Source organism: Aegilops tauschii, chromosome 6, assembly GCF_002575655.3.
Source record: "Aegilops tauschii subsp. strangulata cultivar AL8/78 chromosome 6, Aet v6.0, whole genome shotgun sequence".
Taxonomy (NCBI): Eukaryota; Viridiplantae; Streptophyta; class Magnoliopsida; order Poales; family Poaceae; genus Aegilops; species Aegilops tauschii.
Window position 1 is genome coordinate 476,712,546 of NC_053040.3, and position 25,061 is coordinate 476,737,606.

The window sequence follows — 25,061 nt, forward strand, 5'->3', positions numbered from 1 at the left end:
CTCGGAATTCATTTATTTCATTTTATTCTAGAATTTGTTTTACCCTCTTCCTTTGCTCCTATGTGTTGGAGTCAAACTAGCATTAGGATGCCATGAATTGATTTATGAAATGTTTATGAGTTTTTATCCTTTGTGGTTTTGAAAAACAAATGTAAAATTAAAATATAAATTTCAAATAAGACTTTTGAAATTTATTTTCAAAAAACACAAACGGTTCTTAATACCTGTTAGCATCCCGCAAAAATAACCTAGGTGACATTTTTATAAACTCTAAAAAAATTAAACTTTTGTGAACATTTTTATTAATAAAGTGTAAATTTCTGTAAGACTTGAGCATTTTTAAGAAGTTTGTGAATATTTTTAACTTTTGAGGAACATTTAAGAAAAAGGAGACATTTCTCTATCTCTACTCCTATGAAAATGTCGGTTGGTGGTGATGGTCTGCCTGCCTTCGCGCAATGTGCATCGTGCGATCCGGAATGTATGGCTGAGATTGAGATGGGTTGTGCCCGAGCCACCTGACTCACACTTTTACAAGAACAACCCCGTGATGGATAGAACTTTGGGGAAGAGTTCCGAAACACAACGCCAATAGTCGAGACGTTTCTCCTCCTCTCGCGACGCAACAAAGGAGCTTCGAGAACCCTGCCAAATTCCTCGCCGCCGGCTCCTCGCCTCTCTTTCCCGGCGACCGCAGTAGTTGAGTGGAGCGGGCAAGGATCCCTCCTGTTGTATAGCTATGGTTGTAGTTAGGGGATCTTAGCAAATCGGAATTGGCTTTGAGCTTGCCCCAGTATCTCTCCTTCTAGATCTGACCATGTAGCCCGGCCATCGGAGATGGAGACATGGCGGTGGTTGCTTGGCATGCCAAGTTTCTTTACACTGCCATCCCGCACGAAGTCTAGGCTGCCGTTGTCAAGGACATCGAGCTGCGGGCCGTCCATGCCGCTCTCAGCTGGCGCGGCGTGCCCAATGCCGGTGCCGATGTGTACGCCAATATCTGCCTCCCGGCGGCCGCGTACCCCGCGCTCACCGAAAGCAGCGGCTTCCGCCACAGACGAGGAGTCGAGAACTCAAGTGTTTATTCTGATGAGCAGGACATGCTCTGAACTGTAAGTGTTATTGTGCCGAGGCCACCCCGCTTCAATTGTTGACTTCCAGGAATATGCTTTGTTAGTAGCATAATCACGCTGACACAGCATCATCCGGTGCAGCCGAGCGTTGGTGTGTGTCGCCGAGGAGTCTTCCTTGGCGACGATTCCGCGGCTGTTGCCATGCTCTGCCTGCACGCTTTGCGCCGCAATTTCGTTTGCCAGGAGGTGCGCACACCTATATTTCATCCCCAATATTGCGTGTGTGATATGTTTATCGATCAACTTCGGGTCTCCTGTAGTTTAATAATCTCTTTTAAGAGATATAGGCTAATCAAATAGATTTAAAATAATTGTAATCAGTCACTAGGGCATTATCTGATGGGAAAACAATTGTTTGAAGAGGCTTTGGCAGTCTGCTGTCACAAGGTAATGCAAAAGTGATTTCGTAAGAGAATTGGAGGTGATGGCCAGGTTCTGGCATGGCAACCTTCTTCGCCTCCATGCTTACTGCAATGAAGGCGACGGGCGGATACTGATGTACTGCATGCTACATGTCAGAACAATAGCATGGGTCTCAACATATTTGGTACATATACAGATATACTCATATAATTTGTCCTGCCTATGATCAAGTTCTTTTCTGCAATTGTTGGTCACTATTGTTCTGTGATCCAATACATAAGTAGTAAGTTGCGTGTACATAAAGTTCTGGATAATAGAACTGCAAATTTGGACAATATACCTTTAGAGGAAGCTTGTATCTCGACATGCTTGTCATATGAAAGCTCATGGATGAGGAATTTCCTCTTCGTATTATCTGCGGGATGAACTCCAAAATTTTGTGGAACTAGCATTTCTAATAGTACAAAGCTGCTACCTTACTGCCAGTATTTAGGTGGATGGTCTCTGTTTTAAATTCCTAATACAAGTAATGCACTTCAAGAAGTTCTATTTATCTCGTGTCCTTGCTGCCAATAGCTGATTTGGTTTCATCGTGAGCACCCAAGTACTGCAGCTCTATTGCCATTCATGGTTGTTGGCCTATCAATGGTTATTGTATTTGGTAGAAATGGGCTAGGGATGTTCTGGATGTGATGAGAAAATATGTTCTACGGTGGAGATCTGTGAGTTGGGAGCCGTGAGTTGAGTGATGGGCGGAGACGATATAGGTAAGAAGACTAAGACATGTAGTAGGAAATATCACAATACAGTTAATTGGCATTTGCATGTTATTGTTCCATACTGACGCACGGGCACCTTACTCTCCTGAATAAGCAAAAGGAAGGCCAGCCCAACTCCATTGCAACTTTTACAAAGAAATGGTCTACAAAGAAGTTCTCGGCGTGTAGTACAAGGTATGAATAAAGTGCAATTTCGTGGCTGTAAAAATTCAGTCTTTTTAACTAGGGTCAGTCATCTAAAATTGCTTCCCTATGTATGGTTCTGTAGTTTTTGCAGAGAAGTTTCAGAAAAATAACTTAGATACTTGCTTTAGTGTTCCTGATATTTTGTAAAAAACAAATCATACCTGTGTTTGAATTATTTTTTGGTAGTTCTCTTTGTGTGCAATTTCATGGTTGTAAAAATTCAGTCTTTTTAACTAGGGTCAGTCATCTAAAATTGCTTTCCTATGGTAGTTCTGTAGTTTTTGCAGAGAAGTTTCAGAAAAATAACTTGATACTTGCTTTAGTGTTCCTGATATTTTGTAAAAAAACAAATCATACCTGTGTTTGAATTATTTTTTGGTAATTCTCTTCTATATTCACATGATTTCAAAGCATGTTTTAATGTACATTTTGTTTCTTTGCTCAGTAAAAATGTATTGCAAGTGCTGTTCATTTTCTTGCTTTGTTCAAATATACCACAGAGCCTTAATAGACTCATTATTTTTTCCTTTGTCAGCATATAACACAGTAGTGATTATCTTCTGATGTCCTTTTAGGTGAGCAGATAGATGAAGCGAAAACCCCAGGACTAATATTGTTGGCACATATGTCTTGAGCAAACAAGTAAAAGAAGGGTATACTATGCTTGACAAGTGATTCCATGGCCTGATAGATGCCTAAGGTATGAAATTAATTAAGTGGAACTAGCTGTGTGAGTTATGTCTGGAATATTTCTTCTCATGGTAGTGGCATTGTTATACAGATTCATTTTGCTTGTGCATATTTAGCAAAGCATTCAATTGAACACTTCTACTTCATTCTTGTTTGTCCTGGAACCATATATAAGTGTGCGCTCAAGCTATAGTATGTATGTTATTTGAATATATTATTTTCTATCATTTGTCTTCACATTTAAGTTTGGTGCGCCTAATATACTGGCATGGAATGAGAAATGTTGACTTCCTGGATGAACTGTAACAAAATAGCTTGTTTGCTTTCTACAACCTTTCCAAGAGAAGAAGAAGTTTTGTTGCAGTAGTTCTAATGCTGGACATGATGATATGTATTGGAGATCTCTGGCCGTGCTGGACTGCTGGTGATTTGGGAGATCTGGTGTGAGCGCAGTCGCCGCATCTTACACAATTCAGTGTTATCAGCTGTGACCCTTGCATGCCTTGCAATTAACGAAGCCAATCTTGGAAGGACGCTGATGCGTGTCACATCATTTTGCATAGTAGTCTAGCTTAGTGAGCCCTAATCATTCTGTTTGCACTTTTATATACTCTCCTATGCATGCAAGTTTTGGATCAAGTGTTTTTATTCTCGGTGTGATATGTTTGTGTGACTATAATACACTTAGCAAACTATATATTTCAGTTATGTTTTTTGTTGCATGCTCTATGTCCCCTTGATATAGGATAATGAGAGCATTGAGAAAGGTCAGTAGGGAGAACATGTGAGATGGATGGAAAAGATATGTTTGGCTTTGATGGTGGGGTTTATTGATTGGAAATCATATGTTTGATTGTGCTCGATGTGTACCTATCAACAATATAGCATCGTTCCGATCAATGTCTCAGTATATTTTCTATTGTCCGTAGCAAACATCCGGTTCCTAACTATGTCTCCGTACCTTTTTTATTGTCTGTAGCAACATCCGGTTCCTGAATATGTCTCGGTGCTTTTTTTATTGTCCATAGCAACGTATGGTTCCTGACTATAACTTAAATTCAACTAATTTTGTGTGATCCCTTGCTACACGTAGCACGGGCATCTTACTAGTTTCTAAAAGAAAATAAAGCCACGGAATAAAAGGGACATAAAAAGAAAATGCAATGAGTTGAAAAACCAACAAAAACTGGTTGATAAAATAGGCCATTCAGAGCCGACACATGTCGTTCCACACATATTTCTCCCGGAGCTTCATCCAACAATATATGAGCGTAAATGGCTTGCCCTCGGTCCTCTGGTCTAGCACGACAATGCGGTTAGGCTGTACAATAGATGATTAGCAAGTTGCAACATTGAGTGAATCAATGAATTGACTAACGTGTAGATCTACAAGAAGCAAAATTTACCATCTTCATGGTTGACGAGCCAGATGGCCACATTGTCTCCACTTGTGCAATCTCACCTAGAACTTCACGGTGCAGTTGGAGATGGGGTATCACTTATGTGCTAACGACTTCATAATATATTTGTGGATGACATGCACATAGTAGGGCACGAAGTTCTTTTTCTCATGAAACGAAACATCCACGTTTTGCCAAAAGGTCGAGCCCTTGTTCATGCCTACAAAGTCCGTGGATACTGCCAATCACGCATAGCACAACCACTATATGAAAAAACCCTACAGGTGAAATATAATTACTGGCGGGCATGACAGGTTACCTGCCACAGCGAATTTCCAAAATAGCACCGGCAGGTAACAGGTCTTAACTGCCACAGCCAATGGTAGTCCAGTGGCGTGCGTGAGCTTGCACCCATCACAGGTAAGCTCTTCCAAATAAGCCCGAGGGGTGCAAAGTGTACTGGCGGGCCGGAAGTTAGCGCCCACCACAACTACATTTTGGCAAGCCACGCCAAATAAATGATGGAAATATGCCCTAGAGGCAATAATAAAATGGTTATTATTATATTTCCTTAATCATGATAAAGGTTTATTATTCATGCTAGAATTGTATTGACCGAAAACTTAAATACATGTGTGGATACATAAACAAATACCGTGTCCCTAGTGAGCCTCTACTAGACTAGCTCGTTGATCAAAGATGGTTAAGGTTTCCTAACCATAGACATGAGTTGTCACTTGATGACGGAATCACGTCATTAGGAGAATGATGTGATGGACAAGACCCATCCGTTAGCTTAGCATACGATTGTTCAGTTTATTGCTACTGCTTTCTTGTGCCAAATACATGTTTCTTTGACCATGAGATCATGCAACTCCCGGACTCTAGAGGAATACACTGTGTGCTATCAAACATCACAATGTAACTGGGTGATCATAAAGATGCTCTGCAGGTATCTCCGAAGGTGTCTGTTGAGTTGGCGTGGATCGAGGTTGGGATTTGTCACTCCGTATGACGGAGAGGTATCTCGGGGCCCTCTCGGTAATACAACATCACAAGAAGCTTGCAAGCAAAGTGACTAAGGAGTTAGTTACGAGATGATGTATTACGGAACGAGTAAAGAGACTTGACGGTAACGAGATTGAACTAGGTATGGAGATACCGACGATCGAATCTTGGGCAAGTAACATACCGACAAACAAAGGGAACTACGTATGTTGTCATAAAGGTTCGACCGATAAAGATCTTCGTAGAATATGTAGGAACCAATATGGGCATCTAGGTCCCGCTATTGGTTATTGAACGAAGATGTGTCTCTGTCATGTCTACATCATTCTCGAACCTGTAGGGTCCGCACGCTTAACATTCGTTGACGATATAATATTATATGAGTTATATCAGTTGGTGACGGAATGTTGTTCGGAGTCCCAGATGGGATCAAGGACATGACGAGGAGCTCCGGAATGGTCCGGAGGTAAAGATTGATATATAGTATGATACTATTTGGTCTCCGGAAAGGTTTCAGAATGCACCGGGTAATAATCCAATCACCGGAAGGGGTTCCGGGAGACCTACGGGGAGTTATTGGGCTTACTGGGCCAACGAGGGAAGCACACCAGCCCACAAGGGGCTGGTGCGCCCCACATCAAAGGCGCCGGCCCTAGGGAAGGAAGGGAAGAGGGCTAGCCCCCTCTTACCTTCTCTCCTACATGAGAAAAAGGAAAGGGGGGCTTCCCTCCTGCCTTCTCCCCTGCACCATAGGAAGGAAAGGGGGGCACCTAGGGCATGAGCCCAAGGTGGCCGTCGGCCCCTTTGGCGGCGCCCCTAGGGCTGCCTCCCCTCCCCACCTATATATATGAGAGGAGGGAGAGGGGCAACACACACCACGATCCCCAAGCTGTGTGCGGTGCCCCATCTCCCTCTAGTTCTAGTTCCTCCTCCGTCCACGTGTGCTTGGCGAAGCCCTGCGAATAGTTTCACCACCACCGTCATCACGCCGTCGTGCTGCCGGAACTCATCTACTACTTCGCCTCTCTTGCTGGATCGAGAAGTCGAGGACGTCATCGAGCTGAACTTGTGCTGAACGCGGAGGTGTTGTACGTTCGGTACTTGATCGGGACGGGTCGTGAAGGTGTATGACTACATCAACCGCGTTGATAAACACTTAAGCTTAGCGATCTACAAGGGTATGTACATGCTCTTCCCCCTCTCGTAGCTATGCACCTCCATGTATAGATCTTGCGTGTGCGTAGATTTTTTTTGTTTTCCATGCAACGTTCCCCAACAAAAAATGCAAAATTTGATTTTTTTTATAGTGATAGGCGTCTTTTGCCGCCCGCCACTTCTCTCCCCGAATGGTTACCCTTTCGCCGCGACAACCCTCCCCGATCTATTTTCATTTCCAACTATCTTTGTTTCTCTTAGTCAGTTCCTCTCTCTCCCCCCCCTTCCGCGCCATCATGCGCCTCAACCGTCGCCGCCGTCCCTCGGTGTTGGGGAATGTAGTAATTTCAAAAAAAATCCTACGCACACGCAAGATCATGGTGATGCATAGCAACGAGAGGGGAGAGTGTTGTCTACGTACCCTCGTAGACCGTAAGCAGAAGCGTTTTATCAACGCGGTTGATGTAGTCATACATCTTCACGATCCGACCGATCCAAGTACCGAAAACACGGCACCTCTGAGTTCTGCACACGTTCAGCTCGATGACGTCCCCGCCTTCTCGATCCAGCAAGAGGGGCGAAGTAGTAGATGAGTTCCGGCAGCACGATGGCGTGGTGACGGTGTTGGTGAAGAACAATCTCCGCAGGGCTTCGCCTAAGCACTACGAAAACTATGACAGAGGATAAACTAGAGGGGACGGGGTTGCCGGCACACGGCTTGGTGTTTCTTGATGTGTCTTGGGTGCTAGCCCTACCCCTCTATTTATATGTTGAGCCTTGGGGTCGAAACTTGGAGTAAAAGCCTCCACAAAGTCGGTTTCACCCGAGAGGCAAGAGTCCTTCTCGGACTCCAGGGCCAGACGCCAGGGTTCCCGGCGTCTGGACCCAGACGCCAGGGACCCTGGCGTCTGGCCCTTGGACTCCGCAAAACTTCCTTTTGCGCTTTCCAAAAACCTCGTGGGCTTTCCCCTTTAGCCCAGATAAAGTGTTCTTGTGCCCAAACATTTCGGGAAACATCCGGAACCCCTTCCGATGGATTCCGGAACCTTTTCGGAGATCAAACACTACTATCCACATATCAATCTTTACTTCCAGACCATTCCAGAGTTCCTCGTCATATCCGTGATCTCATCCAAAACTCCGAACAACATTCGGTCACCAACATACATAACTCATAGTACTATATCGTCAACGAACGTTAAGCGTGCGGACCCTACGGGTTCGAGAACTATGTAGACATGACCGAGACACCTCTCTGGTCAATAACCAATAGCGGGACCTGGATGCACATATTGGCTCCTACATATTCTACGAAGATGTTTATCGGTCAGACCGCATAACAACATACGTTGTTCCCTTTGTCATCGGTATGTTACTTGCCCGAGATTCGATCGTCGGTATCTCAATACCTAGTTCAATCTCGTTACTGGCAAGTCTCTTTACTCGTTCTGTAATACATCATCCTGCAACTAACTCATTAGTTGCAATGCTTGCAAGGCTTATAGTGATGTGCATTACCGAGTGGGCCCAGAGATACCTCTCCGACAATCGGAGTGACAAATCCTAATCTCGAAATACGCCAACCCAACAAGTACCTTCGGAAACACCTGTAGAGCACCTTTATAATCACCCAGTTACGTTGTGACGTTTGGTAACACACAAAGTGTTCCTCCGGTAAACGGGAGTTGCATAATCTCATAGTCATAGGAACATGTATAAGTCATGAAGAAAGCAATAGTAACATACTAAATGATCAAGTGCTAAGCTAACGGAATGGGTCAAGTCAATCATATCATTCTCCTAATGAAGTGATCCCGTTAATCAAATGACAACTCATGTCTATGGCTAGGAAACTCAACTATCTTTGATTAACGAGCTAGTCAAGTAGAGGCATACTAGTGACACTATGTTTGTCTATGTATTCACACATGTATCAAGTTTCCTGTTAATACAATTCTAGCATGAATAATAAACATTTATCATGAAATAAGGAAATAAATAATAACTTTATTATTGCCTCTAGGGCATATTTCCTTCAGTCTCCCACTTGCACTAGAGTCAATAATCTAGTTCACATCGCCATGTGATTTAACATCAATAGTTCACATCACCATGTGATTAACACCCATAGTTCACATCATCATGTGACCAACACCCAAAGAGTTTACTAGAGTCAATAATCTAGTTCACATCGCTATGTGATTAACACCCAAAGAGTACTAAGGTGTTATCATGTTTTGCTTGTGAGATAATTTTAGTCAACGGGTCTGTCACATTCAGATCTGTAAGTATTTTGCAAATTTCTATGTCTACAATGCTCTGCACGGAGCTACTCTAGCTAATTGCTCCCACTTTCAATATGTATCTAGATCGAGACTTAGAGTCATCCAGATCTGTGTCAAAAGTTGCATCGACGTAACTCTTTACGACGAACCTTTTGTCACCTCCATAACCGAGAAATATTTCCTTATTCCACTAAGGATAATTTTGACCGTGTCCAGTGATCTACTCCTAGATCACTATTGTACCCTCTTGCCAAAATCATGGTGAGGTACACAATAGGTCTGGTACACAGCATAGCATACTTTATAGAACCTATGACTGTGGCATAGGAAATGACTTTCATTCTCTTTTCTATTTTTCTGCTGTGGTCGGGCTTTGAGTCTTTACTCAACTTTATACTTTGCAATACAGGCAAGAACTCTTTCTTTGACTGTTCCATTTTGAACTACTTCAAAATCTTATCAAGCTATGTACTCATTGAAAAAACTTATCAAGCGTCTTGATTTATCTCTATAAATCTTGATGCTCAATATGTAAGCAGCTTCACCGATGTCTTTCTTTGAAAAACTCCTTTCAAACACTCCTTTATGCTTTGCAGAATAATTCTACATTATTTCCGATCAACAAAATGTCATTCACATATACTTATCAGAAATGTTGTAGTGCTCCCACACACTTTCTTGTAAATACAGGCTTCACCGCAAGTCTGTATAAAACTATATGCTTTGATCAACTTATCAAAGCGTATATTCCAACTCCGAGATGCTTGCACCAGTCCATTGATGGATCGCTGGAGCTTGCATATTTTGTTAGCACTTTTAGGATTGACAAAACCTTCTGGTTGCATCATATACAACTCTTCTTTAATAAATCCATTAAAGAATGCAGTTTTGTTTATCCATTTGCCAGATTTCATAAAATGCGGCAATTGCTAACATGATTCGGACAGACTTAAGCATAGATACGAGTGAGAAACTCTCATCGTAGTCAACACCTTGAACTTGTCGAAAACCTTTTGCGACAATTCTAGCTTTGTAGATAGTAACACTACTATCAGCGTCCGTCTTCCTCTTGAAGATCCATTTAATCTCAATGGCTCGCCGATCATTGGGCAAGTCAATCAAAGTCCATACTTTGTTCTCATACATGGATCCCATCTCAGATTTCATGGCCTCAAGCCATTTTGCGGAATCTGGGCTCATCATCGCTTCCTCATAGTTCGTAGGTTCGTCATGGTCAAGTAACATGACCTCCAGAACTGGATTACCGTACCACTCTGGTGCGGATTTCATTCTGGTTGACCTACGAGGTTCGGTAGTAACTTGATCTTGAAGTTACATGATCATCATCATTAGCTTCCTCACTAATTGGTGTAGGAGTCACAGGAACAGATTTCTGTGATGGACTACTTTCTAATAAGGGAGCAGGTACAGTTACCTCATCAAGTTCTACTTTCCTCCCACTCACTTCTTTCGAGAGAAACTCCTTCTCCAGAAAGATTCCGAATTTAGCAACAAAAGTCTTGCCTTCGGATCTGTGATAGAAGGTGTACCCAACAGTCTCCTTTGGGTATCCTGTGAAGACACATTTCTCCGATTTGGGTTCGAGCTTATCAGGTTGAAGCTTTTTCACATAAGCATAACAACCCCAAAGTTTAAGAAACGACAACTTTGGTTTCTTGCCAAACCACAGTTCATATTGTGTCGTCTCAACGGACTTAGACGGTGCCCTTTTTAACGTGGTAGCAGCTGTCTTTAATGCATAACCCCAAAACGATAGTGGTAAATCGGTAAGAGACATCATAGATTGCACCATATCTTATAAAGTACGGTTACGATGTTCGGACACACCATTACACTGTGGTGTTCCAGGTGGCGTGAGCAGTGAAACTATTTCACATTGTTTTAACTGAAGACCAAACTCGTAACTCAAATACTCTTCTCCACGATCAGATCGTAGAAACTTTATTTTCTTGTTACGATGATTTTCCACTTCACTCTGAAATTATATGAACTTTTCAAATGTTTCAGACTTCTGTTTCATTAAGTAGATATACCCATATCTGCTCAAATCATCTGTGAAGGTCAGAAAATAATGATACCCGCTACGAGTCTCAATATTCATCGAACCACATACATTAGTATGTATGATTTCCAACAAATCTGTTGCTTGCTCCGTTGTTCCGGAGAACGGCGTTTTAGTCATCTTGCCCAAGAGGCATGGTTCGCAAGCATCAAGTGATTCCAAAATCCCATCAGCATGGAGTTTCTTCATGCGCTTTACACCAATATGACCTAAACGGCAGTGCCACAAATAAGTTGCACTATCATTATTAACTTTGCATCTTTTGGCTTCAATATTATGAATATGTGTATCACTACGATCGAGATCCAACAAACCATTTTCATTGGGTGTATGACCATAGAAGGTTTTATTCATGTAAATAGAACAACAATTATTCTCTAACTTAAATGAATAACTGTATTGCAATAAACATGATCAAATCATATTCATGCTCAACGCAAACACCAAATAACACTTATTTAGGTTCAACACTAATCCCGAAAGTGTAGGGAGCGTGCGATGATGATCATATCAATCTTGGAACCACTTCCAACACACATCGTCACTTCACCCTTAAGTAGTCTCTGTTCATTCCGCAAATCCTGTTTCGAGTTACTACTCTTAGTAACTGAACCAGTATCAAATACCGAGGGGTTGCTACGAACACTAGTAAAATACACATCAATAATCTGTATATCAAATATACCTTTGTTCACTTTGCCATCCTTCTTATCCGCCAAATACTTGGGGCAGTTCCGCTTCCAGTGACCAGTCCCTTTGCAGTAGAAGCACTTAGTCTCAGGCTTAGGACCAGACTTGGGCTTCTTCACTTGAGCAACAACTTGCTTGTCGTTCTTCTTGAAGTTCCCCTTCTTTCCTTTGCCGTTTTTCTTGAAACTAGTGGTCTCGTCAACCATCAACACTTGATGTTTTTCTTGATTTCTACCTTCGTCGATTTCAGCATCACGAAGAGCTTGGGAATTGTTTCCGCTATCCCTTGCATATTATAGTTCATCACGAAGTTCTACTAACTTGGTGATGGTGACTAGAGAATTCTGCCAATCACTATCTTATCTGGAAGATTAACTCCCACTTGATTCAAGCGATTGTAGTACCCAGACAATCTGAGCACATGCTTAGTGCTTGAGCTATTCTCCTCCATCTTTTAGCTATAGAACTTGTTGGAGACTTCATATCTCTCAACTCGGGTATTTGCTTGAAATATTAACTTCAACTCCTGGAACATCTCATATGGTCCATGACGTTCAAAACGTCTTTGAAGTCCCGATTCTAAGCCGTTAAGCATGGTGCACTAAACTATCAAGTAGTCATCATATTGAGCTAGCCAAACGTTCATAACGTCTGCATTTGCTCCTGCAATAGGTCTGTCACCTAGCGGTGCATCAAGGACATAATTCTTCTGTGCAGCAATGAGGATAAACCTCAGATTACGGACCCAGTCCGCATCATTGCTACTATCATCTTTCAACTTAGTTTTCTCTAGGAACATACATAAAACATAGGGAAGCAACAACGCGAGCTATTGATCTACAACATAGATATGCTAATACTACCAGGACTAAGTTCATGATAAATTAAAGTTCAATTAATCATATTACTTAAGAACTCCCACTTAGATAGACATCCCTCTAATCCTCTAAGTGATCACGTGATCCAAATCAACTAAACCATGTCCGATCGTCATGTGAGATGGAACAGTTTCAATGGTGAACATCACAATGTTGATCATATCTACTATATGATTCACGCTCGACCTTTCGGTCTCAGTGTTCCGAGGCCATATCTGTTATATGCTAGGCTCATCAAGTTTAACCTGAGTATTCCGCGTGTGCAACTGTTTTGCACCCGTTGTATTTGAACATAGAGCCTATCACACCTGATCATCACGTGGTGTCTCAGCACGAAGAACTTTCACAACGGTGCATACTCAGGGAGAACACTTATAACTTGATAATTTAGTGAGAGATCATCTTATAAAGCTACCGCCAAACTAAGCAAAATAAGATGTATTAAAAGATAAACATCACATGCAATCATAATATGTCACATGGTATGGCCATCATCATCTTGTGCCTTTGATCTCCATCTCCAAAGCATCGTCATGATCTCCATCGTCACCGGCATGACACCATGATCTCTATCATCTTGATCTATATCAATGTGTCGTCACATGGTCGTCTCGCCAACTATTGCTCTTGCAACTATAGCTATCGCATAGCGATAAAGTAAAGCAATTATTTGGCACTTGCATCTTATGCAATAAAGAGACAACCATAAGGCTTCTGCCAGTTGCCGATAACTTCAACAAACATGATCATCTGATACAACAACTTATATCTCATCACGTCTTGACCATATCACATCACAACATGCCCTGCAAAAACAAGTTAGACGTCCTCTACTTTGTTGTTGCAAGTTTTACGTGGCTGCTACGGGCTGAGCAAGAACCGTTCTTACCTACACATCAAAACCACAACGATAGTTCGTCCAGTTAGTGCTGTTTTAACCTTCTCAAGGACCGGGCGTAGCCACACTCGGTTCAACTAAAGTTGGAGAAACTGACACCCGCCAGCCACCTGTGTGCAAAGCACGTCGGTAGAACCAGTCTCGTGTAAGCGTACGCGTAATGTCGGTCCGGGCCGCTTCATCCAACAATACCGCTGAACCAAAGTATGACATGCTGGTAAGCAGTATGACTTATATCGCCCACAACTCACTTGTGTTCTACTCGTGCATATGACATCTACGCATAAAACCTGGCTCGGATGCCACTGTTGGGGAATGTAGTAATTTCAAAAAAAATACTACGCACACGCAAGATCATGGTGATGCATAACAACGAGAGGGGAGAGTGTTGTCTACGTACCCTCGTAGACCGTAAGCAGAAGCGTTTAATCAACGCGGTTGATGTAGTCATACGTCTTCACGATCCGACCGATCCAAGTACCGAAAACACGACACCTCTGAGTTCTGCACACGTTCAGCTCGATGACGTCCCCGCCTTCTCGATCCAGCAAGAGGGGCGAAGTAGTAGATGAGTTCCGGCAGCACGACGGCGTGGTGACGGTGTTGGTGAAGAACAATCTCCGCAGGGCTTCGCCTAAGCACTACGAAAACTATGACGGAGGATAAACTAGAGGGGACGGGGTTGCCGGCACACGGCTTGGTGTTTCTTGATGTGTTTTGGGTGCTAGCCCTACCCCTCTATTTATATGTTGAGCCTTGGGGTCGAAACTTGGAGTAAAAGCCTCCACAAAGTAGGTTTCACCCGAAAGGCAAGAGTCCTTCTCGGACTCCAGGGCCAGACGCCAGGGACCCTGGCGTCTGGCCCCTGGACTCCGCAAAACTTCCTTTTGCGCTTTCCAAAAACCTCGTGGGCTTTCCCCTTTGGCCCAGATAAAGTGTTCTTGTGCCCAAACATTTCGGGAAACATCCGGAACCCCTTCCGATGGATTCCGGAACCTTTCCGGAGATCAAAAACTACTATCCACATATCAATCTTTACTTCCGGACCATTCCAGAGTTCCTCGTCATATCCGTGATCTCATCCAAAACTCCGAACAACATTCGGTCACCAACATACATAACTCATAGTACTATATCGTCAACGAACGTTAAGCGTGCGGACCCTACGGGTTCGAGAACTATGTAGACATGACCGAGACACCTCTCTGGTCAATAACCAATAGCGGGACCTGGATGCCCATATTGGCTCCTACATATTCTACGAAGATCTTTATCGGTCAGACCGCATAACAACATACGCTGTTCCCTTTGTCATCGGTATGTTACTTGCCCGAGATTCGATCGTTGGTATCTCAATACCTAGTTCAATCTCGTTACCGGCAAGTCTCTTTACTCGTTCTATAATACATCATCCCGCAACTAACTCATTAGTTGCAATGCTTGCAAGGCTTATAGTGATGTGCATTACCGAGTGGGCCCAGAGATACCTCTCCGACAATCGGAGTGACAAATCCTAATCTCGAAATACGCCAACCCAACAAGTACCTTCGAAAACACCTGTAGAGCACCTTTATAATCACCCAGTTACGTTGTGACGTTTGGTAGCACACAAAGTGTTCCTCCGGTAAACGGGAGTTGCATACTCATAGTCATAGGAACATGTATAAGTCATGAAGAAAGCAATAGCAACATACTAAACGATCAAGTGCTAAGCTAACGGAATGGGTCAAGTCAATCATATCATTCTCCTAATGATGTGATCCCATTAATCAAATGGCAACTCATGTCTATGGCTAGGAAACTCAACCATCTTTGATTAACGAGCTAGTCAAGTAGAGGCATTAGTGACACTATGTTTGTCTATGTATTCACACATGTATCAAGTTTCCGGTTAATACAATTCTAGCATGAATAATAAACATTTATCATGAAATAAGGAAATAAATAATAACTTTATTATTGCCTCTAGGGCATATTGCCTTCACTCGGACCACACCGCCACCGGATCAGCTAGTCGTCACGTCTGCCTTCGCGACCATCGCCGGATCTGCTCATCGTCTTCTTGTCTGCCTCACCAGCCACTGCCAAATTTGCTCGCCGTCTCGTCGTCCGCCTCGAGCGCCGTAGCCATCGTTCTCCTCGACCGCTGCTGCCTGCCCACCATCACGCCGCGGCCGAAAAAGCCGCCAACGGTATACTATCTCATGTTTTTCGGTGCTACCTTATTTCTTTCGAGGGATGGGGTTGGATTGTGGTGTATAATAACCTTTTTTGTATTGCCAGGAATAACTCCAAACTCAATTTAGGATCAAATGTAGGAACCTCATGGGTAAGCATAAGGTCATGGAATTGAGAGAGAAATTCATAGACCTAGGTAGGACAGGCAAATTGATAAAGGAAATAGAGAATGGCAAGCAAGTTGCCGCTCCCGTGAAGAAGCCCAAAGCTGGACCCAAGCCTGAGACTGAGTTCTTCTACTGCAAGGGTAAGATCACTGGAAGCGGAACTGCCCCAAATATTTGGCGGATAAGAAGAATGGCAAAGTGAACAAAGGTATATTTGATATACATGTTATTGATGTGTTCCTTACTAGTGCTCGTAGTTGCGCCTGGGTATTTGATACTGGTTCGGCTGCTCATATTTGTAACTCGAAACAGGAGCCGCGGAATAAATGAAGATTGGCTAAGGACGAGGTGACGATGCGCGTCGGGTATGGTTCCAAGGTTGATGTGGTCGCCGTCGGCACGATACCTCTACATCTACCTTCGGGATTAGTTTTAGACCTCAATAATTGTTATTTGGTGCCAGCGTTGAGCATGAACATTATATCTGGATCTTGTTTATTGCGAGACGGTTATTCATTTTAGTCAGTGAATAATGGTTGTTCTATTTATATGAGTAACATCTTTTATGGTCATGCACCCTTAGTAAATGGTCTATTCTTGTTGAGTCTCGGTCATAGTGATACACATATTCATAATGTTGATGCCAAAAGATGCAATGTTGATAATGATAGTGCAACATACTTGTGGCACTGCCGTTTAGGTCATATTGGTGTAAAGCGCATGAAGAAACTCCATGCGGATGGACTTTTGGAATCACTTGATTATGAATTATTTGATACTTGCGAACCATGCGTCATGGGTAAGATGACTAAAACTCCGTTCTCCGAAACAATGGAGTGAGCTAATGACTTATTGGAAATAATACATACCGATGTATGCGGTCCGATGAGTGTTGAAGCACGCGGCGGGTATCGTTATTTTCTAACCTTCACAGATGATTTAAGTAGGTATGGATATATCTACTTGATGAAACACAAGCCTGAAACATTTGAAAAGTTTAAAGAATTTCAGAGTGAAGTGGAGAATCATCGTAAGAAAATAAAATTTCTATGATCCAATCGCGGAGGTGAATATTTGAGTTACGAGTTTGGCCTTCATTTAAAACAATGTGGAATTGTTTCACAGCTCACGCCACCTGGAACACCACAATAAAACGGTGTGTCCGAACGTCGTAATCATACTTTATTAGATATGGTGTGTTCTATGATGTCTCTTACAGATTTCCCTTTATCATTTTGGGGTTATGCATTAGAGACAGCCGCATTCACGTTAAATAGGGCACCATCTAAATCTGTTGAGACGACACCGTATGAACTATGGTTTGGCAGGAAACCTAAGCTGTCGTTTCTTAAAGTTTGGGGATGCCATGCTTATATCAAACAACTTCAGCCTGATAAGCTCGAACCCAAAGCGGAGAAGTGCATCTTCATAGGATACCCTAAAGAGACCATTGGGTATACCGTCTACCATAATCCTAAGGCAAGATCTTTGTTGCCAGAATGGGTCCTTTCTAGAGAAGGAGTTTCTCTCGAAAGAAGTGAGTGGGAAGAAAGTAGAACTTGATGAGGTAGTTGTACCTTCTCTCGAATTTGAAAGTAGCACACCATGGAAAACCGTTTCCGTGATGCCTACACCAACTAGAGAGGAAGCTTATGATGATCATCATGAAACTTCAGATCAAGTTACTACTGAACTTCGTAGGTCAACCAGAACACGTACCGCACCAGAGTGGTACGGTAATACTGTCCTGGAAGTCATGTTATTAGACCACGGCGAAACTACGAATTATGAAGAAGCTATGATGAGCCAGATTCCGACAAATGGCTTGAGGCCATGAAATCTGAGATAGGATCCATGTATGAGAACAAAGTGTGGACTTTGGTGGACTTGCCCGATGATCGGCAATCCATTGAGAATAAATAGATTTTCAAGAAGACGAACGCTGATGGTAATATCACTGTCTACAAAGCTCGACTTGTCGCAAAAGGTTTTCGACAAGTTCAAGGGGTTGACTACGATGAGACTTTCTCACCCGTAGCTTAAGTCTGTCCGAATAATGTTAGCAATTGCGGCCTTTTATGATTATGAAATCTGGCAAATGGAAGTCAAAACTGCATTCCTTAATGAATTTCTTAAAGAAGAGTTGTATATGATGCAACCAAAAGGTTTTGTCGATCCTAAGGGTGCTAAAAAAGTGTGCAAGCTTCGGCGATCCATCTATGGACTAGTGCAAGCATCTCAGAGTTGGAATATACACTTTGATGAGGTGATCAAAGCATAAGGTTTTATACAGACTTGCGGTGAAGCATGTATTTACAAGAAAGTGAGTGGGAGCTCTGTAGCATTTCTGATATTATATGACATATTGTAGATTGGAAATTATATAGAATTTCTGGATAGCATAAAAGGATACTTGAATAAGAATTTTTCAATGAAAGACCTCGGTGAAGCTACTTATATATTGGGCATCAAGATCTATAGGGACGAGATGCTTAATAGGACTTTCACAAAGCACATACCTTGACAAAGTTTTGAAGAAGTTCAAAATGGGCCAGTCAAAGAAAGGGTTCTTGTCTGTGTTGCAAGGTGTAAAATTGAGTAAGACTCAAAGCCCGACCACGGTAGAAGATAGAGAGAGAATGAAAGTCATTCCCTATGCCTCGGCCATAGGTTCTATAATGTATGCCATGTTGTGTACCGGACCTAATGTATGCCTTGCCATAAGTTTGGCAGGAAGGTATAACAGTGATCCAGGAGTGGATCACTGGACAGCGGTCAAAATTATCCTTAGGAACCTAAAGAGGACTAAGGAAATGTTTCTCGGTTATGGAGATATAAAGAGTTCGTCGTAAAGGGTTACGTCGATGCAAGCTTTGACACTGATCTGGATGACTCTGAGTCTCAATCTAGATATGTATTGAACGTGGGAGCAATTAGCTAGAGTAGTTCTATGCAGAGCATTGTAGACATAGATATTTGCAAAGTACACGCGGATCTGAATGTTGCAGACCCATTGACCAAAAACCTCTCTCACAAGCAAAACATGATCACACCTTAGAACTCTTTGGGTGTTAATCACATGGCGATGTGAACTAGATTATTGACTCTAGTGCAAGTGGGAGACTGATGGAAATATGCCCTAGAGGCAATAATAAAATGGTTATTATTATATTTCCTTAATCATGATAAAGGTTTATTATTCATGCTAGAATTGTATTGACCGGAAACTTAATTAAATACATGTGTGGATACATAAACAAATACCGTGTCCCTAGTGAGCCTCTCTAGACTAGCTCATTGATCAAAGATGGTTAAGGTTTCCTAACCATAGACATGAGTTGTCACTTGATGAAGAGATCACATCATTAGGAGAATGATGTGATGGACAAGACCCATCCGTCAGCTTAGCATATGACCGTTCAGTTTATTGCTACTGCTTTCTTAACGTCAAATACATGTTTCTTCGACCATGATATCATGCAACTCCCGGACTCCGGAGGAATACCTTGCGTGCTATCAAACGTCATAATGTAACTAGGTGATCATAAAGATGCTCTACAGGTATCTCCGAAGGTGTCTTTTGAGTTGGCGTGGATCGAGATTGGGATTTGTCACTCCGTATGATGGAGAGGTATCTCTGTGCCCTGTCGGTAATACAACATCACAAGAATCTTGCAAGCAAAGTGACTAAGGAGTTAGTTACGAGATAATGTATTACGGAACAAGTAAAGAGACTTGCCGGTAACGAGATTGAACCAGGTATGGAGATACACGACAAAATCTCGGGCAAGTAACATACCGACAAACAAAGGGAACTACGTATGTTGTCATAAAGGTTCGACCGATAAAGATCTTCGTAGAATATGTAGGAACATATATGGGCATCTAGGTCCCACTATTGGTTACTGACCGGAGAGGTGTATCGATCATGTCTACATCATTCTCGAACCCATAGGGTCCGCACGCTTAATGTTCGTTGACGATAGAGTATTATATGAGTTATATGAGTTGGTGACCAAATGTTGTTCGGAGTCTCGGATGATATCACGGACACCACGAGGAGCTCCGGAATGGTCTGGAGGTAAAGATTGATATATAGGACGATACTATTTGATCACCGGAAAGGTTTTGAAATGCACCGGGTAATTATCGGATCACCGGAAGGGGTTCCGGGGGACCTACGGGGAGTTATTTGGCTTATTGGGCCAACGAGGGAAGCACACTAGCCCACAAGGGGCTGGTGCGCCCCACATCAAAGGCGCCGGCCCTAGGGAAGGAAGGGAAGAGGTCTAGCCCCCTCTTACCTTCTCTCCTACATGAGAAAAAGGAAAGGGGGTGCCTCCCCTCCTGCCTTCTCCCCTGCACCATAGGAAGGAAAGGGGGGGCTAGGGCTTCCTACCCTCCCCCCACCTATATATATGAGAGGGGGAGAGGGGCAACACACACCACGATCCCCAAGCCATGTGCGGCGCCCCATCTCCCTCTAGTTCTAGTTCCTCCTCCGTCCACATCCGTTGTGCTTGGCGAAGCCTTGCGGATAGTTTCACCACCACCGTCATCACGTCGTCGTGCTGCCAGAACTCATCTACTACTTCGCCTCTCTTGCTGGATCGAGAAGTTGAGGACATCATCGAGTTGAACGTGTGCTGAACGCGGAGGTGCCGTACGTTCGGTACTTGATCGGGACGGATCGTGAAGGTGTACGACTACATCAACCGCGTTGATAAATGCTTCCGCTTAGCGATCTACAAGGGTATGTAGATGCTCTCCCCTCTCGTATCTATGCATCTCCATGGATAGATCTTGCGTGTGCGTAGATTCTTTTTGTTTTCCATCCAACGTTCCCCAACAATAAATCCAAATTTTGAATTTTTTTACAGTGATAGGCGCCTTTTGCCGCCCGCCACTTCTCTTCCCGAATGGTTACCCTTTTGCCGCGATAACCGTCCCCGATCTAACTTCATTTCCAACTATCTTCTTTTCTCTTAGTCAGTTCCTCTCTCTCCCCCTTCCACGCCGTCATGCACATCGACCGTCGCCGCCGTCCCTCGGACGCACACCGCCACTGGATCAGCTAGTCGCCCCGTCTGCATCCGCGACCGTCGCCAGATCTGCTCGTCGCCTTCTCGTCCGCCTCGCCAGCCGCCGCCAGATTTGCTCGCCGTCTCGTCGTCCGCCTCGAGCGCCGTCGCCGTTGTTCGCCTCGACTGCCGCTGCCTTCCTTCCCACCCTCACGCCGCAGCCGAAAAAGCCGCCAACGTTATACTATCTCCGTGTTTTTCTTTCGAGGGATGGGGTTGGATTGTGGTGTATAATAACCTTTTTGTATGGCCAGGAACAACTCCAAACTCAATTTAGGATCAAATGTAGGAACCTCATGGGTAAGCATAAGGAAATGGAATTGATAGAGAAATTCATAGACCTGGGTAGGATAGGCAAATTGATAAAGAAATAGAGATGATGATTGATATCATAATGGGAAAGAGGATAAATCCGTACGGGTACAACTCTTATTTGAACGAAGTGCAAAAAATGTGATCTTTTTATTTAATAGAACAAACACTAATACCTTAATTGAGTAGGTAAAGATCAAATATGTTTATCAAAGTGCTTCTCTGATTGCTCAATATTGTTTAATTTGCTTACATATGAGTGGAACTGCGTCGAATTTTCTTACATATGACAAGTGCATGAGCTTACCATGTTATTCACAGGGTTTTGAGAAAGAGTGACAAAGTTTTGGCGAAGCGTTGATTAATTCTGTTTCGCCAAATTTATGTCACTTAATATGTTAACTTTTTAAGCAAAATTCATGCCGAATTTAATTTTTGTCACTCAATACAAGTGGCATTGTAATATTTTAATATGTTTAATATTAATTTCGTAAGATTAGCTATGACAATATTATTTAATTTTCTTACATATGAGTGAAATTGCATTCACTTTTCTTACATATGACAAGTGCATGAGCTTACCATGTTATTCATAGGGATTTGAAAAAGAGTGACAAAGTTTTGGCGAAACATTGATTCATTTTCGTTTCGCCAAATTTCTGTCACTCAATATGTTAACTTTTCAAGAAAAGTTTATGCCGAATTTCATTTGTCACTCAATACAAGTGGCATTGTAATATCTCAATATGTTAATATGAATTTCGTAAGCTTTGCTATGACAATATTATTTAATTTGCTTACATATGAGAAAAAATGAGTCGAATTTTCTTACATATGAAAAGTGCAAGGGCTTAGCATGTCATTCACAGAGATTTGAAAATGAGTGCCAAATTTCTAGTACTCCATATGTTCAATATTCTGCAAAGGTCATGCCGAATTTTCTCGGACCCTTCTTAGTCGGTTCCTCTTCTCAATAATACTTTCATAATTTAGTATTCATGCCAACCATTTCCAGTTGATAAGTGCTTCATAATGATTATTAGGGATCATGAGGCATAACATCTGATAGATCTGCAAATGTCCATGTACGGACAATATTGAAATGTCCATATACGGATAATACTTTCATAATTTAGTATTCATGCCAACCATTTCCAATTCGGGCTCTTCTTGAAGAAGAGATTTCAAAAATCGGTGGGAATCATCTTTCACTTCAATTAGTATTCAGTTCTAACCATTTGTATAATTGTTTTACTGACTTTATTGTTAATTATTAATTGTTGCATAGTGTATCCCATGCAACATAAGAGTTGACTTCAACAATTTACGCGGTAACATTATGTACTTGGAGGATGATCAGAGGCGCACATTTGAACTGGATGTGCGTAAACGAAATGATATAACCATCATATATGGTGGATGGGAGCAGTGCATTTCACAGAATAATTTCATCGGAGGAGAGTACATAGCCTTTTCCTTAAAAGAAGAGGTCAGCAGGTTAAGGAGACTGTATTTCAACAACAATGATGATGATGATGCTAACCAAGATGACCAGGATGATGGAAACAACCGAGATGACGAGGACAATCATGAAGATGAGGACAACCAGGATGATGAAGACAGTCAGAATGACGAGGATGTGCAAGATGATGAGGATGGTCCATTTCTTTCTGCAAATTTCTCTCAAAGAATGAAGAAGCTTACTTGGGATGAAACCATGAATGTCTCCACGATGTTACCATTCAGTGTGGCCTTCTTGGGGAACCCCTTTGTGCACTGTTTAACTAAAATGAACGTCCTAAAAGAAGTCATGGTGAGATGTTTTGCATTCTTTCATCTTTTTTTGTTCATAACCAAGTATGGTGAGATGTCTAACATCGCGTGTTCTCTGTTTCCTCTTAATGATGGAGAGCTTAGAAGTTACCTATGAAAATGTTTTCCGAAGTGGACATCCCCGCCGTCGGCACCAGTGGAGTATGCCATGGATCACAGGGCGTGTCACCAACATTCAATACAAGACGAAATCAGACGGTCGCATATCCTTCTATGAGTCCGGCTGGCGGGAGTTCATGAAAGGAAAGAGAGAACTAAGAGTGAACACCCTTGTGATAATCACCATAAGGAAGAGCAACTGCAACGACTTTCAGATGATCGTTGTCGTTGATCACGTTTAGAAATAAGGTCTAAGTCATGAATATAGCGGCCGATGAACTGTTAGTTAATTAGTATGTTAAGATGGATGTGATACATTGATGTTTATTTCTTGAGTCGATTTATTTAAAGTGTTACTTAATTATTTGGTCGTTTGTTTTCAAAATGAATTCAGTCTGCTTCTGTTATATTGAGAATCATATGACTATGCCTTTTGGAGTAATGTGTGTCAACGCGTAATGCCAACAATTGGTATACTCAACAGTTTCCCTCTAGTGGCGGGCGCTATGGCAGAACCGTCACTGCTAACATGGCATCTGTGGTGTGCGGAAATAGTGAGTTGTGGCGTGTAGGAACTAACGCCCGGCACTAGAAGCTACGTACAATGGCGGGCGGGCGCCCGCCACTAATGCGGTTATAGCAATGGCGGGAGGTCGGTGGCGGGCGTCCCTGGAAGCTTGGCGCGCTACTGCTATGCATTCTTGCAGTAGTGAACAAGTCATTCTTGATCACCAAGTATCCCCCGCCATCCTGCTTACTCCAGAAAACAAAAGTTCAACAAAAAGGCTCAATGGCATCTGCCAGTCGTGGTATCCACCATGGATGATATCGGCGAAAGGAGAGTACCTGGTTGTAGAAGGGGTGTGGAGTCCTACCTGGCGGCGGTCTGGACTACCATAATGCCCCCAGCTTGATTCCGATTTGCGGGAAAACATATGTCTAGACAAGTTTGCGAACCAATGAGATAACAACGTTAGATGGCAAACTACATCCAAATAGCCCGGTGCAAACGGTTGCAAGCGGTTTGAGGTTCCCCGTCAGTGCATCTACAATCGGGCGCCTCAAACTGTCCCGAAACGACCGGGTGGGCTGACTGCTACAAAACCGACCCAGATGGGCGCCTCATACTGACCTCAAATGCCTGCATTGTCCAGCACCCCTCATATCCAGCCCAAATGTAGGGCAGATATGGGGCGGACCGCGCGCGTCCGCCAAGTCGGTCTGGATCAGCCTGGCCCACCCTAGCCCCACAAATATCCCCATCCAATGAACCCTAGGCCAAAGTCAATCTGTCTGTCCACTCCACTCCCACATCGGTAGTAGCGCCGACTATGGTGGCGGATCTGGCAGATCTGGCGACTAGTCCAGCCTGCTGCGCAATGTGGAGCCCGATGATGTGAAGGAGGTCGTCGTCCGCATCGCTTTGAAGCGGCCTTCGCTCGACCAAGGCAACAACGGCAACTCCGTTTCCACAGCACCCGTCGCGCGGTGAAGCAGCGCCAACGACGACACCGACCCCTCCCGTCGGTCGCGCAGGTCTGGCTGCTCCGCGCCCTCGCCCGTCCAGGTACACCGCCCACCACCGCTGGTTCAATCTACTTCGGAAGGGGTACCCGGGCAGGGCTGGGTCCTCGTGCCCACGCCGTCGCCGGCGCGGAAGAGGACGCTCAAATCTGGGGCACATGCCACCTGCCGCAAGTGGCAATAGGCGGCGGCAGGGGAGGCATTAGCCACGGGCCGTTGGATCCCGAGGACATGCTCGATCCTCGCATCGGTCATCGCTACTCCCTCATGACAGAGGTGACTAATGTGCGACGGCTCCACCATAAGAATACCAAGGCGC

At 43.4% G+C, this 25,061-nt stretch overlaps 1 long non-coding RNA gene across 6 annotated transcripts; it reads left to right on the forward strand.

The window, feature by feature from the left end:
- Nucleotides 1-564: 564 nt before the first annotated feature.
- On the forward strand, nt 565-4,012 carry LOC120966668 (uncharacterized). Of its 6 annotated transcripts, none has more exons than XR_005760859.3 (4): nt 565-1,112; nt 1,215-2,263; nt 2,370-2,449; nt 3,037-4,012. It is a non-coding gene; the product is annotated as an uncharacterized lncRNA (long non-coding RNA). The 6 variants fall into 6 exon arrangements; XR_005760864.3 differs by having other exon boundaries at nt 579-1,112; nt 2,376-2,449; XR_012188223.1 differs by having other exon boundaries at nt 579-1,112; nt 1,215-1,680; nt 2,073-2,449.
- The last annotated feature ends 21,049 nt before the right edge of the window (nt 4,013-25,061 follow it).